Here is a 17,828-nt window from a genome sequence, read left to right as displayed (position 1 = left end):
CTGTGCTATCTGTGAGAAAGAAGTCAGTGCTAATTGCCTATATGTTTTGCAGATACAGAGATAAGAATGATACCACAAATTCGAGCAGAGACACGCAGGAATGAAACTATTGCCCAATGCTTCTTTGTAGAGGTGAGTAAAACTGTCATGATATTGGTACATTAATTATCAGTATTTATTTGCTATATAACTACCTGGCTTCTAGAGATGAGCGAATCGAAGTAGGCGAAGTGGAATTCGTTTCGAATATTAGGAAAATTTCGCGCCAAATCCAAAATAAGCAGACTTCGGATGCGCGAAACGAAATTTTTCCTAAATGGACATGTGCGGCGACGGAGCGGGGATGTCTGGGAAGGCGCGCAGACAAGGCGTGCTGACCCATAATGCATTCATTCATGACATGTGATCGCATTAGCAAATCAGCAGCCAGCCAGCCAGCACTGTGTAATGGTCGAGCTATAAATGGCGGCAATTTTAGAATTCTCCATTTGCCTCCAGTCATTCAACAGAGGCAGACCTGGCTGTATTCAGGGAGAGAGTTAGGGACACAGAAACGTTACTTAGGGACACAGAAACGTTAGTTAGGGACACAGAAACGTTACTTAGGGCCACAGAAACGTTACTTAGGGCCACAGAAACGTTACTTAGGGCCACAGAATTGTTACTTAGGGACAGACACAGAATTGTTACTGAGGGACACAGATTTGTTACTGAGGGCCACAGAACCGTTACTTAGGGCCACAGAAACGTTACTTAGGGACACAGAATTGTTACTCAGGGACAGACACAGAATTGTTACTGAGGGACACAGAATTGTTACTGAGGGCCACAGAACTGTTACTTAGGGCCACAGAAACGTTACTTAGGGCCACAGAAACGTTACTTAGGGCCACAGAAATGTTACTTAGGGCTACAGAAACGTTACTTAGGGCCACAGAATCGTTACTTAGGGCCACAGAAACGTTACTTAGGGCCACAGAAACGTTACTTAGTGCCACAGAATTGTTACTTAGGGACAGACACAGAACTGTTACTGAGGGACACAGATTTGTTACTGAGGGCCACAGAACCGTTACTTAGGGCCACAGAAACGTTACTTAGGGACACAGAATTGTTACTCAGGGACAGACACAGAATTGTTACTTAGGGACACAGAATTGTTACTGAGGGATACAGAATTGTTACTGAGGGACACAGAACCGTTACTTAGGGCCACAGAAACGTTACTTAGGACCACAGAAACGTTACTTAGGGCTACAGAAACGTTACTTAGGGCCACAGAATCGTTACTTAGGGCCACAGAAACATTACTTAGGGCCACAGAAATGTTACTTAGTGCCACAGAATTGTTACTTAGGGACAGACACAGAATTGTTACTGAGGGACACAGATTTGTTACTGAGGGCCACAGAACCGTTACTTAGGGCCACAGAAATGTTACTTAGGGACACAGAATTGTTACCCAGGGACAGACACAGAATTGTTACTGAGGGACACAGATTTGTTACTGAGGGACACAGAATTGTTACTCAGGCACACAGAATTGTTACTGAGGGACACAGAATTGTTACTGAGGGACACAGAATTGTTACTGAGGGACACAGAATTGTTACTCAGGGACAGACACAGAATTGTTACTCAGGGACAGACACAGAATTGTTACTGAGGGACAGACACAGAATTGTTACTGAGGGACACAGAATTGTTACTGAGGGACACAGAATTGTTACTCAGCGACAGACACAGAATTGTTACTCAGGGACAGACACAGAATTGTTACTGAGGGACACAGAATTGTTACTGAGGGACACAGAATTGTTACTGAGGGACACAGAATTGTTACTCAGGGACACAGAATTGTTACTGAAGGACACAGAATTGTTACTGAGGGACACAGAATTGTTACTCAGGGACACAGAATTGTTACTCAGGGACACAGAATTGTTACTGAGGGACACAGAATTGTTACTCAGGGACAGACACAGAATTGTTACTCAGGGACAGACACAGAATTGTTACTCAGGGACAGACACAGAATTGTTACTCAGGGACAGACACAGAATTGTTACTGAGGGACAGACACAGAATTGTTACTGAGGGACACAGAATTGTTACTGAGGGACACAGATTTGTTACTGAGGGCCACAGAACCGTTACTTAGGGCCACAGAAACGTTACTTAGGGCCACAGAATTGTTACTCAGGGACAGACACAGAATTGTTACTCAGGGACAGACACAGAATTGTTACTGAGGGACACAGAATTGTTACTGAGAGACACAGAATTGTTACTGAGGGACACAGAATTGTTACTCAGGGACACAGAATTGTTACTGAGGGACACAGAATTGTTACTGAGGGACACAGAATTGTTACTCAGGGACAGACACAGAATTGTTACTCAGGGACAGACACAGAATTGTTACTGAGGGACACAGAATTGTTACTGAGGGACACAGAATTGTTACTGAGGGACACAGAATTGTTACTCAGCGACAGACACAGAATTGTTACTCAGGGACAGACACAGAATTGTTACTCAGGGACACAGAATTGTTACTGAGGGACACAGAATTGTTACTGAGGGACACAGAATTGTTACTGAGGGACACAGAATTGTTACTCAGGGACACAGAATTGTTACTGAGGGACTCAGAATTGTTACTGAGGGACACAGAATTGTTACTCAGGGACAGACACAGAATTGTTATTCAGGGACAGACACAGAATTGTTACTCAGGGACAGACACAGAATTGTTACTCAGGGACAGACACAGAATTGTTACTGAGGGACACAAAATTGTTACTGAGGGACACAGAATTGTTACTGAGGGACACAGAATTGTTACTCAGGGACAGACACAGAATTGTTACTGAGGGACACAGAATTGTTACTGAGGGACACAGAATTGTTACTCAGGGACACAGAATTGTTACTGAGGGACACAGAATTGTTACTGAGGGACACAGAATTGTTACTGAGGGACACAGAATTGTTACTCAGGGACACAGAATTGTTACTCAGGGACAGACACAGAATTGTTACTCGGGGACACAGAATCGTTTAATTAAAGAGTATGTCAGACAACATGCAGAGGAGTGGCTGAGGAGGCAATGTTTTAGGAGCGAGCAGACGTGGCAGCAGAGGAAGGGGTCGAGGCAGCACTAGTCGCAGCCAGAGGCCAGTGCTCCCGGTGTCATCCAGCGGTCGTGTCTCCACCGACAACCCTGCCGTCATCGATTGGTTGGCTCGGTCGTCTTCCTCTTCCCAGGTCACCTCTGACACCTACAGCCAATGGTCGGTGGGTACGTCAGACACAACCGTTAGTTGGCATGGCCCGGGAGCAAGCCCACTGAAATCACGTGTCCTCTACCTGCCCCTGTCCTTTGGTGTTCCCTCACCAAGCGAAGTATCGCATGCTGTGGGCTCAGCCCCACTGTACAGTGAGGAAGAGCTAACAGAGGGCGGTCAGGAACGGGGGGAGACATCCGCCTCTTCAGCAGCCAGGCGAAGAAGTAGTGGCGAGGAGAGTGGCTCGGTAGCCGGTCTAGAGACAGGTCTGTCTCCTGACCCACACGCAGCCGAGGGGGCTAGTAGTGAGGCGGAGACCCTAATTGATGATGATGAGGCTGATCGCACTTGGCAGCCTCGTTGTCATCAGGCTATTGCTTCCGCATCATCAGGAGAAGAGGGTGGCAGCTTGGCAGTGAGCAAAACAGTCGGTGGGTTGCCCAGGAGGCAGCAGGGTCGCAGCAGTGTCAGTGGAGGCAAACGGCCACGGAGTACAGCACCAGCTCCACTGCAGCCTACCACCACGGCCAGTAGTGGTGCCGGTGTGCACGGAGGAAGCAGCAGTCAGCCAGTGAGGAGTATCGGGGGCAAAGTTTCCTACTCGGCGGTGTGGCAATTTTTTGTCAAGCCGCCCGAGGAAGTAAACGTAGCCGTATGTCGACTATGTGGCCAGAAAGTCAAGCGTGGCCAGGGGGCCCATGTTGGGACTACAGCGTTGCGTCAGCATATGCAGCGTCGCCATTTGGTGGCCTGGGAAAACCGTGATAAAGATACGGCGGTTCTGCCTGCCCCAGCCCCCGCTCCATCACCCGCTCCGTTACTTGCTCCGTCACCCGACGTCAATCGCCCTCTATCAGCCAGTCAAGGCTCCAACACCTCTGCTGAGGGGAGTTGTCACTCGTTGGCATCTTCCGCTCGTTCTTTTGCTCCTTCTCCTGCTACTCCTCTTCACGGATTCTGTCAGCAGTCTTTCTTGGAATCCGTTTCCAAGAGACAACAGTTTGCGAGCACGCACCCGACGGTGCAAAAGCTGAACGTCCTCCTGTCCAAGTTGCTGGTGCTGCAGTCCCTCCCTTTCCAAGTGGTGGACTCAGCACCTTTCCGAGAAATGATGGCTTGTGCCGCGCCGCGGTGGAGAGTGCCAAGCCGTCATTTCTTCGCCAAAAAGGCAGTGCCAGCCCTGCATTCACATGTAGAAGACATGGTGGGCCAGTCTTTGAGCATGTCGATCTCTGCCAAAGTGCACGGCAGCGCCGACGTGTGGAGCTGTAACTACGGTCAGGGACAGTACATGTCATTTACGGCCCACTGGGTGAACGTGGTGCCGGCACAGCCGCACCAGCAACTTGGACAGGTCACGCCGCTTTTGCCTCCACGTTTGCACGTCCTTGGTCCGGCAAAGATGTCCGCCTCTACCACCTCTTCTTCCGCCGTGTCCTCAGCCGCCACCCCTGTGCCAAGTCCCATTACCCGACCGGCATATCACATGTGCAGGGCGCAACGGTGTCACGCTGTTCTGCACCTGGTATGCCTTGGCGAACGTAGTCACACAGGGGAGGAACTTCTCAGTGTAATGAACAGAGAAATCGACAGATGGCTGTCTCTGCGCAAACTGAAAATCGGAACCATGTTGACCGACAACGGAAAGAACATGGTGTCTGCTCTGCGTCAAGGAAGGTTGTGCCATGCGCCATGCATGGCTCACGTGTTCAATCTGGTTGTCAAGCGGTTCCTAAAATCCACCATCCCACTGCAAGACATCCTTAAAATGTCACGTAAACTTTGCATGCATTTCAGCCATTCCTACACCGCAAAGCACACCCTCCTTGAGCTGCAGCGGCAGAACGGAATTCCACAGCATCGCCTGATCTGCGACGTTGCAACAAGGTGGAATTCAACCCTACACATGTTAGACCGCCTTTACGAACAGCGAAAGGCCATCACCGATTTCCTGATGTTACAAGCGGATAAAGGTACTCCCCTGTGTAACTTCGATGTCAGCCATTGGCAGCTCATGCGTGACACCTGCCGCTTGCTCAGGCCCTTTGAGGAGGCCACGCTATTCGTGAGTCGGCAGGACTATGGGATGAACGACGTCATTCCTCTGTTGCACGTCCTTGAACAAATGCTGTTAACAATGGCTGGTCAGGGTGCGGTAGACGTGGCGCACAGATCTCAACGCCACATGACCCCTGTGGGGGCAGGACAGGAAGAAGAGGAGGAGGTAGAGGAGGACATTTGTGCTCAGGAATTATTGAGTGAAATGGGTGGTTTTTCCACTCAGCGGACAGGAGTGGAGGAGCAGGAGCATCTGGTAGAGGAGGAGGAGGAGACAGAGAACCCAGACACACCGTGGCAGTATGCTGTGGAGATGGAGGCAGGGAGTCCCTCGCATTCCTTGGCACAAATGGCCCATAGCATGCTCGCTTGCTTGCGTAGCGACAACCGAATAATAACCATCAGACAGAGGGATGACTTTTGGCTGTCCACCTTGTTGGATCCTCGCTACCGTTCAAAAATGGTGGCCTTTTTCACACCTGCTGAGAGGGAGGCAAAAATAACGTACTATAAAAACCACCTATGTAGTCAGTTGGTCTCTGCCTTTGTGCGCCAACGTCCATCCTCAGACACTGTGGGCCCTGTGCGCTCGCGTTCCGCTGCAATGGCAGCAGGGGAGGGGTGGGGTGGTAGGAGCAGTGGCAGCTCCACCAGCAGCGGCTGCCTCAGTCTGCAGTCGATGATGAGTAGCTTTCTTCACCAGCGCAGTGAGGAAACTACTAACCAGCCGCAGCAGCAGCAGCATCAGGTGGACCTGGAGCAGGACCTCAAACAGCAGGCTTGGGCCTACTTGGACAGCACCCTGCCAACCGAGGTAGACAATCCCCTTGACTACTGGGCAACGAAACTTGACCTTTGGCCCCAACTAGCTGAATTTGCCCTTGAAAGGCTGTCATGCCCGGCCAGTAGCGTGGCATCGGAGCGCGTGTTTAGTGCGGCAGGAGGTATTGTAACTCCGCGGAGGAAGCGACTGTCCACCCAAAGTGTGGAGAGACTCACGTTTGTGAAAATGAATCAGGCGTGGATTAGTCTGGATTTCAAACCACCAGTTCCTGACACAACTGACTAAATCCGCCATGAATCATGCCCCAAACATGTGCCACTTTCAGGTCTCCTCACACTGCTGGTGTGTTCCATTTTTTGTCATAGGGTGCTGGCAGATTACGGGCCTCCCATAGCTGCTGCCAGGCCCCTAATCTGCCATGGGCCCCTATACCACCTCCTCATGCTGCTGCCAGGTCCAGAGTCTCTCATGGGTCCCTGTACGGCCTCCCATTGCTGCTGTCTCCATCGCCACACTCTGCCATGTGCCACTTTCAGGTCTCCTCACACACTGCTGGTGTGTTCCATTTTTTGTCATAGGGTGCTGGCAGATTACGGGCCTCCCATAGCTGCTGCCAGGCCCCTAATCTGCCATGGGCCCCTATACCGCCTCCTCATGCTGCTGCCAGGTCCAGAGTCTCTCATGGGTCCCTGTACGGCCTCCCATTGCTGCTGTCTCCATCGCCACACTCTGCCATGTGCCACTTTCAGGTCTCCTCACACTGCTGGTGTGTTCCATTTTTTGTCATAGGGTGCTGGCAGATTACGGGCCTCCCATAGCTGCTGCCAGGCCCCTAATCTGCCATGGGCCCCTATACCGCCTCCTCATGCTGCTGCCAGGTCCAGAGTCTCTCATGGGTCCCTGTACGGCCTCCCATTGCTGCTGTCTCCATCGCCACACTCTGCCATGTGCCACTTTCAGGTCTCCTCACACTGCTGGTGTGTTACATTTTTTCTCATAGGGTGCTGGCAGATTATGGGTCTCCCATAGCTGCTGCCAGGCCCCTAATCTGCCATGGGCCCCTGTACCGCCTCCTCATGCTGCTGCCAGGTCCACAGTGTGTCATGCCATGTGCCACTTTCAGGTCTCCTCACACTGCTGGTGTGTTCCATTTTTTGTCATAGGGTGCTGGCAGATTACGGGCCTCCCATAGCTGCTGCCAGGCCCCTAATATGCCATGGGCCCCTTTACCGCCTCCTCATGCTGCTGCCAGGTCCACAGTGTGTCATGCCATGTGCCACTTTCAGGTCTCCTCACACTGCTGGTGTGTTCCATTTTTTGTCATAGGGTGCTGGCAGATTACGGGCCTCCCATTGCTGCTGCCAGGCCCGTAATCTGCCATGGGCCCCAGTACCGCCTCCTCATGCTGCTGCCAGGTCCACAGTCTCTCATGGGTCCCTGTATGGCCTCCCATTGCTGCTGTCTCCATCGCCACACTCTGCCATGTGCCACTTTCAGATCTCCTCACACTGCTGGTGTGTTACATTTTTTGTCATAGGGTGCTGGAAGATTACGGGCCTCCCATTGCTGCTGCCAGGCCCGTAATCTGCCATGGGCCCCGTACCGACTCCTCATGCTGTGACGTTGCAACAAGGTGGAATTCAACCCTACATATGTTAGACCGCCTTTACGAACAGCGAAAGGCCATCACAGATTTCCTGATGTTACAAGCGGATAAAGGTACTCCCTGTGTAACTTAGATGTCAGCCATTGGCAGCTCATGCGTGACACCTGCGCTTGCTCAGGCCCTTTGAGGAGGCCACACTATTCGTGAGTCGGCAGGACTATGGGATGAACGACGTCATTCCTCTGTTGCACGTCCTGGAACAAATGCTGTTAACAATGGCTGGTCAGGGTGCGGTAGACGTGGCGCACAGATCTCAACGCCACATGACCCCTGTGGGGGCAGGACAGGAAGAAGAGGAGGAGGTAGAGGAGGACATTGGTGCTCAGGAATTATTGAGTGAAATGGGTGGTTTTTCCACTCAGCGGACAGGAGTGGAGGAGCAGGAGCATCTGGTAGAGGAGGAGGAGGAGGAGACAGAGGACCCAGACGCACCGTGGCAGTATGCTGTGGAGATGGAGGCAGGGAGTCCCTTGCATTCCTTGGCACAAATGGCCCATAGCATGCTCGCTTGCTTGCGTAGCGACAGCCGAATAATAACCATCAGACAGAGGGATGACTTTTGGCTGTCCACCTTATTGGACCCTCGTTACCGTTCAAAAATGGTGGCCTTTTTCACACCTGCTGAGAGGGAGGCCAAAATAACGTACTATAAAAACGACCTATGTAGTCAGCTGGTCTCTGCCTTTCTGCGCCAACGTCAATCCTCAGACACTGTGGGCCCTGTGCGCTCGCATTCCGCTGCCATGGCAGCAGGGGAGGGGTGGGGTGGTAGGAGCAGTGGCAGCTCCACCAGCAGCGGCTGCCTCAGTCTGCAGTCGATGATGAGTAGCTTTCTTCACCAGCGCAGTGAGGAAACTACTAACCAGCCGCAGCAGCAGCAGCATCAGGTGGACCTGGAGCAGGACCTCAAACAACAGGCTTAGGCCTACTTGGACAGCACCCTGCCAACCGAGGTAGACAATCCCCTTGACTACTGGGCAACGAAACTTGACCTTTGGCCGCAACTAGCTGAATTTGCCCTTGAAAGGCTGTCATGCCCGGCCAGTAGCGTGGCATCGGAGCGCGTGTTTAGTGCGGCAGGAGGTATTGTAACTCCGCAGAGGACACGACTGTCCACCCAAAGTGTGGAGAGACTCACGTTTGTGAAAATGAATCAGGCGTGGATTAGTCTGGATTTCAAACCACCAGTTCCTGACACAACTGACTAAATCCGCCATGAATCATGGCCCAAACATGTGCCACTTTCAGGTCTCCTCACACTGCTGGTGTGTTCCATTTTTTGTCATAGGGTGCTGGCAGATTACGGGCCTCCCATAGCTGCTGCCAGGCCCCTAATCTGCCATGGGCCCCTGTACCGCCTCCTCATGCTGCTGCCAGGTCCACAGTGTCTCATGCCATGTGCCACTTTCAGGTCTCCTCACACTGCTGTTGTGTTCCATTTTTTGTCATAGGGTGCTGGCAGATTACGGGCCTCCCATTGCTGCTGCCAGGCCGTAATCTGCCATGGGCCCCTGTACCGCCTCCTCATGCTGCTGCCAGGTCCAGAGTCTCTCATGGGTCCCTGTACGGCCTCCCATTGCTGCTGTCTCCATCGCCACACTCTGCCATGTGCCACTTTCAGGTCTCCTCACACACTGCTGGTGTGTTACATTTTTTGTCATAGGGTGCTGGCAGATTACGGGCCTCCCATTGCTGCTGCCAGGCCCGTAATCTGCCATGGGCCCCGTACCGACTCCTCATGCTGCTGCCAGGCCCGTAATCTGTCATGGGCCCCTGTTGTCGCTTGTTGGCATATTCCGCTCGTTCAGATGCTCCTTCTCCTGCTACTCCTCTTCACGGATTCCATCAGCAGTCTTTCTTGGAATCCGTTTCCAAGAGACAACAGTTTGCGAGCACGCACCCGACGGTGCAGAAGCTGAACGTCCTCCTGTCCAAGTTGCTGCTGCCAGGCTCGTAATCTGTCATGCGCCCCTGTACCGCCTCCTCATGCTGCTGCCAGGTCCAGAGTGTGTCATGGGCCCCCGTACCAACTCCTCATGCTGCTGCCAGGCCCGTAATCTGTCATGGGCCCCTGTACCGCCTCCTCATGCTGCTGCCAGGTCCAGAGTGTGTCATGGGTCCCTGTACGGCCTCCCATTGCTGCTGCCAGGCCCGTAATCTGCCATGGGCCCCCGTACCAACTCCTCATGCTGCTGCCAGGCCCGTAATCTGTCATGGGCCCCTGTACCGCCTCCTCATGCTTCTGCCAGGTCCAGAGTGTGTCATGGGTCCCTGTACGGCCTCCCATTGCTGCTGTCTCCATCGCCACACTCGGCCATGTGCCACTTTCAGGTCTCCTCACACTGCGGGTGGTTTCCATTTTTGTCATAGGGTGCTGTATGGCCTCCCATTGCTGCTGCCTCCACCACCACACTGTGGCTCCACACTCTGGTTTTGGCCCCGTGACTGCCCAAATGAGTGAAGTGTGCGGTGATTCTAAGATCGACGGCACTCATCTGCATGTCATACTGACTGTCAGTATTATTTCTCTTCACCAGCTGACTCCAAGGGCATTTAAATTAAAGGTACAGTGTTCTGCACTAATATAAAGGCTCTCTGAAGCCTAGAAACACCCTTTTATAAGTTAAATTTGCAGCGAATATATTCGACTCGAATCGAAATTTTTTCACGAATTCGCCGAATCAGTCGAATCGAATTTTTGAATAATTCGCTCATCTCTACTGGCTTCCAAAAATTTGAACCCATTTCATGACCAGAGCATTTTTTTGTTATTCAGCACTGTGCTACTTTAACTGGCAATTGCTCAGTCATACGACACTATACGCAATGGAATCATTTTTTACACAATAATAGATTTTTCTTTTGTTGGTATATGATTACCACTGGGTTTTTTTTATTTTTTTTGAGTTATAAACAAAAAGAGACCAAAAATTAAAAGAAAAAGAAAAACTGTATTTTTTACTTTCTGTTATAAAACATATCCAATATAAAAAAAATAAAAAAATAAAATGTCTTCAAAAACTTAGGGCAAAATGTATTCAACTTTGGTAAAAAGAATCCAAATAAGTGTACTGTATATTAATTGGTTTGTGCAAAAGTTATAGTGTCTACAAACTATAGAATATATTTTGAAATCTACGCAGCTATAGACGCTGTACATGTGTTTGTTAACACAGGGCTCTGTACTGTGATTGGACACAGCCAATCAGCAGGTCTCAGCCATGAATCATTGGCCAGGACCTGCTGACAAAATCACACTGTGCCCGCAAACCCCTGCCGACATACAGGTACATAATTCGGCTGGGCTGTTCCACTCGCCCGCTGTTTAACTTATGTGGGCAGGCGGCAAGTAGATAAATAATAAATTGTATATTATTATATAAGATTACAAAGCCTATGCCTTCAGTAAGCATATGTTTGCCTTTCCAGTGTGTGGCTCTAGTGCCAGAGCAGCCAATTGCCATACCAAAGTACTGTCACGTGGGGGTGGGGGGGCATTACTTATAGTAACCAAACACTAGTCAAAAAATTGTTCAAACGCATATCCGAAAAACAAACATGCTGTTTTATTGCCATCATGTATTGACTGTCTTTCGAACAATAAATCGTTCAATGGATAAACATGAACTCACAAATGAGTCAGTATTTCATTTGTTTTGTCACATATGAGCAGTACAAACAGTTTGATTTTTAACTGTCGAAAAACACATTAACATTTCAACTTACCATCCATTCAGCAAAAGTTTTCCAAACTTTTCCTTTGATTTTTTCAGCTCAAAAACATCACTACCGTTTTTTGCTTTGTGCCCATTAACTGGACAACAAACAAACAACTGTCCAAATGACAGATTTTTTAAAACTGTATGGCCACCATAACAGTGTCAAGGTGACCATCATTAGTGTATGGTTGATACTCTGACTTTAGAAAAGTATTTAAACTAACATCAACATTTTTGTTTGTATTTGTCTACAAAATGTAAATCACTTGCTACAGTATAACATGCCAATAATTCAGAAAGAAAGAAAAGGCACATTTATCAAGGATAAATATTAGTTGGTTAAAGTACTCATATAATAAATGAGTATTGTAAGTTCTATACTTGTGGGTATTTGGAAGATCAATTCTTTCCAGTGTTTCAGTGTATCTTCATAGACTTGATGTGGGCAAAGAAATTAAAGTTTGATTGACTACTGATTTAACAAATCAATATTTATAAAAACTTATTTTTCTAATCACGTTGTAAAGACAGAGAATCCTTATTGTTGTTATGCTGATCAATAATAGTTTTCAGGACCAAGCTTTTATATGTCTTTGTAATTATAAATAGGCTATTGGAAAGCTATTGGATAATTATGACTAGCCAATGGGAAGATACTACCTAGGACATGTTATCATTGTACATTTATTAACCTCTAAATTCTATGAATTGGTTTCTTGCCCATCACTAATGTATTACTCAGTGTTTGTAGGTCCATGTGCTACTTTGAAAGAAATTTATCATCCTTACTTGAGTTCTGTATCCCTCTTCTACTAACACAGTGCAAGTCATATATAATTACAGTATTTTACATTACTCTCAGTCAATTAGGGGGAAATCTGTCAAAGGTGCTACTCTAGGGAAACAAGATAAATCAATCACGTTCTTGCCGAATCACATCTGCTTTTGTGATAGTTTCCCAGCTGTGTTTTTCACTGGTGATTATCTAGGTCTGTCTGCATTAGCTACCAGCAATTGTGATTTATTAAGAGGTACAGCAACGAGTCAAGGAAATTACTGCATACATCTCCTACTTAGAACTAGAGTAACTACTAACTGTGTAAGTAAAATAATTAGCAATACAAAATGATATCAATGATTCAATGTTAAAGCATTACTAAACCCACAACAGTAAACCTTGTCTGTTTATGCAGTAAAGCATGCTTGTTATACTCACTGTGGAACCTCAGGGGTTAATCCTCTGCATTTTTTTAAAAAACCTCTTTGATCCTGTCTTCAATGATCCTCCCCTTTTTCCACTGTACCCAATCCATCTACTGATAGAACAGAGTCTTGGGGACAAGCTGCACATGCTCAGTTTGGTGTGTAATTCTAGATAGGCTTTTTTTGTTTTTTTTCGGAGAGTGCATGTGATCAGCACAGGGACAATCAGCACTGTCCAGACAAAAGGCCAGGGGTCCTGCAGCCTCAGTTAAATAAAAACCCCCTCCTACAAGCTTTAACCAGTGCTCTGCTGGACACTGATAAAAGTCACAAGACTGCTATATACTGCTGATGAGAAAAGGTATGTAGCAGTTTATATTTACTAAAATAATTACATTTCCATGTTCTGTGTACTGTGGGAGACCGAATATAGTGAATACAGGATCTTAGGTTTTTTAACACTTTAAGATTTCAACATGGGTTCTGGGGTTGGGTATTGCAAGACACAGATAATAGTATGCCAAAAGTAATATTTGTTGGTGCTATATAAATCCTGTATAATAATAATAATAATAATAAATAATATATTTGCTGCATGCCCTAATGTATGTGTATAGCCAACTTTTGTTTAATTTTAGATGAAGTAGGGAAAGGTTAAAACCCCTCTTGGGTTATTTTTTGCTGTTTGTTTCCTACTGGAGAGATTTTCATTCAGTAAGGGGAATTTCTGTCTTTGACAGATGACACCAGAACATTTGCTCCCATTGTAAAATTTACTATGACCTCTTGCTCTCTATGACAACTCTAACATTTAGGATTTTCCTCTTTGTGACAATAGACTCCAGGACAAATTGAGGGGTGAATATCCCCAGCTGGGACAGAGACTGCAATAAAAACTTGTCAGGTGGGGCCACGTCTCCCCCACTCTATTCAAAATTGAGAAAAAAAAAAGCTTTTTCTTTATGGGGTGTCTGGCTTCATGGAGTGTTAAAGCTTTCTTTATTACTATGAGTTTCTTTATTCTAGATCATGAATGAGGAGGCTCTGACCTCTGTGCTCATCTGTGTTGTGGCTAAAGTCCCTCTTACCACCTCCGCTCACCAGACATTGGGGGAACAAGAAATCTACATGCTGCACTATACATGTTGGGGGCTCTCACACTGCAGGATGATAAATATATTGTTTTGTTTCTGCTGTTTAGAAGGTTCTAGAAAAGTCTCGGACCAGCCTGAATCAGTAACTCAGTGTACTTTTCCTCAGTGAGTCATATAACACATTCCTCTTCTTTGATTATACAGGGGTAATTACATCCAATTCATGTCAGTGTTGACTGTCAGATGGCACTCCAATATCCCACACTCCAGGCAAATGGTGTGCCCAGTTACAGTTGCAAGAAAAAGTATGTGAACCCCTTGGGATTACGTGGAGTTTTGCATGAATTGGGCATAAAATGTGCTCTGAACGTCATCTAAGTCACAACAATAGAAGAACACAGTCTGCTAAACATAATACTACACAAACATTAGATGTTGTCATGGTTTAATTGCACATAACATGTAAACATTCACAGTGCAGGGAGGAAAAAGTATGCGAACCTTTGGACTTAATAACTGGTTGACAGCGAAAAACTTAACCAAACGTTTCCTGTAGTTGCAGATCAGACCTGCACAACGATCTGGAGTAATTTTGGACCACTCCTCTTCACAAAACTGTTTCAGTGTAGCAATATTCTTGGGATGTCTGGTGTGAATCGCTCTCTTAAGGTCATGCCACAGCATTTCAATCAGGTTGAGGTCAGGACTCTGACTGGGCCACTCCAGAAGGTGTATTCTGTGCTGTTGCAGCCATTGTTTTGTTGAATTACTTGTATGCTTTGGATCATTGTCCTGTTGCATCACCTCACCCATCCTCTGCGGAGCTTCAGTTGGCGTACAGATGGTCGTACGTTTTCCTGCAAAATGTCTTGATAAACTCTGGAATTCATTTTCCCATCAATGACAACAATCCGTCCAGGCCCTGAGGCAGCAAAGCAGCCCCAAACCATGATGCTCCCTCCACCATGTTTTACAGTGGGGATGAGGTTTTGATGTTGGTGGGCTGTGCCTTTTTTTCTCCACACATAGTGTTGTGTGTTCTTCCCAAACAACTCAGTCTTGGTTTCATCTGTCCACAGTATATTTTGCCAGTAGTGCTGTGGAACATCCAGGTGCTCTTTTGCAAACTTCAAAACGTGCTGCAATATTCTTTTTGGACAGCAATGGCTTCCTCCGTGGTGTCCTCCCATGTACTCCATTCTTGTTTAATATTTTCCTTATTGTAGATGTGTCAACAAAAATGTTAGCATGTGCCAGAGATTTCTGTAGGTCTTTAGCTGACACTCTGGGATTCTTCTTTACCTCATGCAGCATTCTGCGCTGTGCTCTTGCAGTCATTTTTACAGGACGACCAAGCCTAGGGAGAGTAGCAACAATGCTAAACTTTCTCCATTTGTAGACAGTCTGTCTTACCGTGGACACATGAACATCAAGGCTTTTGGAGATACTTTTGTAACCCTTTCCAGCTTCATGCAAGTCAACAATTCTTGATCGTAGGTCTTCTGAGAGCTCTTTTCTGCGATGCATGGTTCACATCAGACAGTGCTTCTTGAAACCAGTAAACCCAAAACAGGTGTGTGTTTTTTAAGGACAGGACAGCTGTCAGCAACACATCCAATATCATCACACTGATTGGAGTCAATGTTGGCTCACTCCTGGCTCCAATTAGCTCTGGGAGAAGTCATTAAGCTAGGGCCTCACATACTTTTTCCTCCCTGCACTGTGAATGTTTACATGTTATGTGCAATTAAACCATGGCAACATCTAATGTTTGTGTAGTATTATGTTCAGCAGACTGTGTTCTTCTATTGTTGTGACTTAGATGACGTTCAGAGCACATTGTATGCTCAAATTAATGCAAAACTCCACGTAATCCCAAAGGGTTCACATACATTTTCTTGCAACTATGTCATTAAAGTAGAAATAAAGGCAAAACTTTTTTTTTATGATGGATAGAATAAGGGAGGGTTATAATCCCCACAGCACTGATCAGTGTATTCTGACAGTGGGGAAGTCTCCCTGTTGTCAGAATATAATACCTTAGCTGGGAGGTTTCCCCCTTGTGCATTGAGTGTGTGGATGGGGGAATCCAGTCATTTCTTTTCATTCAACCCGCTGGTTGAACAAAAGAAAAAGACTCATCTATGGGCTGCCTAAGAGCTTCTTTTATGAATTTGATAATAAGCTAGTTAGAGCCCTGACCAGAGCCCCATCTTTTATCCTTCATCCCACAAATCAATAAAGATTAAAGCACCATGATAAACAATTCTAAGGCAATAGCCTGTTGCTTCCAGGAATATTATATTTCACCTACTACCATACTACCAAATTCACCTCTGCAGGACATTTGTTATTTATGTATTACAGATACTTATAAAGCTCTGTCAATTTATGCATCTCTTTACATATATATTGTGCATTCACATCAGTCCCTGCTCTCAAGGAGCTAACAATCAAAGGTCCCTAGATCACATTCATACATACTGTACACATAGTAGGGCCAATTTAGACAGGATCCAATTAACCTACCAACTTGTCTTTGGAGTATGGGATGAAACCGGAGCACCCGAAGGAAACCCATGCAGGCACAGGGAGAACATGTAAACTTCAGGCAGCTAGTGTCTTTGTTGGGATTTGAACTAATGACCCTAGTGCTGCTAGGTGGAAGTTGATTTATATTTATCCTGATCAGGCATACCTTGTCTGTTATCAACAGAAAGGCAAACCTTAAATGCCCCATGTCTGGATATTATTGCATATGATAATGAAAGCCTCCAAACCCCAAAAAGCCCCAGATTGAATCACCCTTCTTTATTTTATAAAGTTCCAGCACCCCCTTGCACTAGTGTCATCACTCTGAAATGTACCCTGGTTTAAAGAGGATAACCCAACAGCACTAAAATCCCACACCTTGATCACAGTCACCTGTAAATCAGGGAACCCTTCCCTGATTCCCCCCATCATGACTCCCCTCCTAGGTAACACCTTCTTCCCACAGGTCACCAGGAAGAGGCCTTCTGACCTTACTTTCAATTCAACAAAGTTTTATTCAAACATTTCTCAGAGGTAGCGGGTTGGTATCACATTGTAACAATCCATATTCCCATTGCACACATTCCTGGAATGAGCTCTCAAAAGTACTGGGTGCTGCAGTGACCACTAGCTGGATACTGGAGCATACACAACACAATGTGAATATTCACCATTGCACCACGGATCTTCAGTCCAGTCTAAACGGTTTTTATTGAACACAGGTCACCACACAAACAGTGTCATGCACCGTTTCTGAGTCATGCAAGACCCCTACATCAGGTCAGTGAGGATGTGCCTGACAAAGGGGTCCTGCACGACTCCGAAACATTGCACAACACTCTTTCTGATGTGATCTTTCTTCAATAAAAAAAACTGTTTAGAGTTGATTGAAGATCTGCTATGTGCTGGTGAATTTTTACATTATGCAATCACATTATGACATCCAAATCATGATCCAACTTCCTACCTACCTACCTTGCTGGGGAACAACGGAGAGCCGCCACTATCTTTCTACTTCAACTCAAAGGCGTGACCCCGTCTTACACAACCACACTTTTTTAACCACTTGAGCTCCTAAGGATTTACCCCCCTTAATGACCAGGCCTCTTTTTGCTACTCGGCGCTGCACTAATTCAACTGATAATTGCGCAATCATGCAATGCTGCACCGAAACAAAATTTACGTCCTTTTTTCACACAAATAGAGCTTTCTTTTGGTGTAATTTGATCACCTGTGCGCTTTTTATTTTTCATGCTATAAACAAAAAAAGGCCAAAAATTTTGAAGAAAAACAATATTTTTTACTTTCAGCTAGAAAAAATATATAGTAAACTCAAAGTTGGTTATAAATTTAGGCCAAAATGTATTCTGCTACATGTTTTTGATAAAAAAATCCCAATAAGTGTATATTGATTGCTTTGTGTGGAAGTTATAGCGTCTACAAACTATGGTATAATACTGCAATTTACGCCATTTTTCTGC

Source organism: Staurois parvus, unplaced genomic scaffold, assembly GCF_062004578.1.
Source record: "Staurois parvus isolate SC_StPar_1 unplaced genomic scaffold, SC_StPar_1.0 ptg000183l, whole genome shotgun sequence".
In the NCBI taxonomy this organism is placed as follows: Eukaryota; Metazoa; Chordata; class Amphibia; order Anura; family Ranidae; genus Staurois; species Staurois parvus.
Note: the sequence above shows the minus strand (reverse complement) of the source record.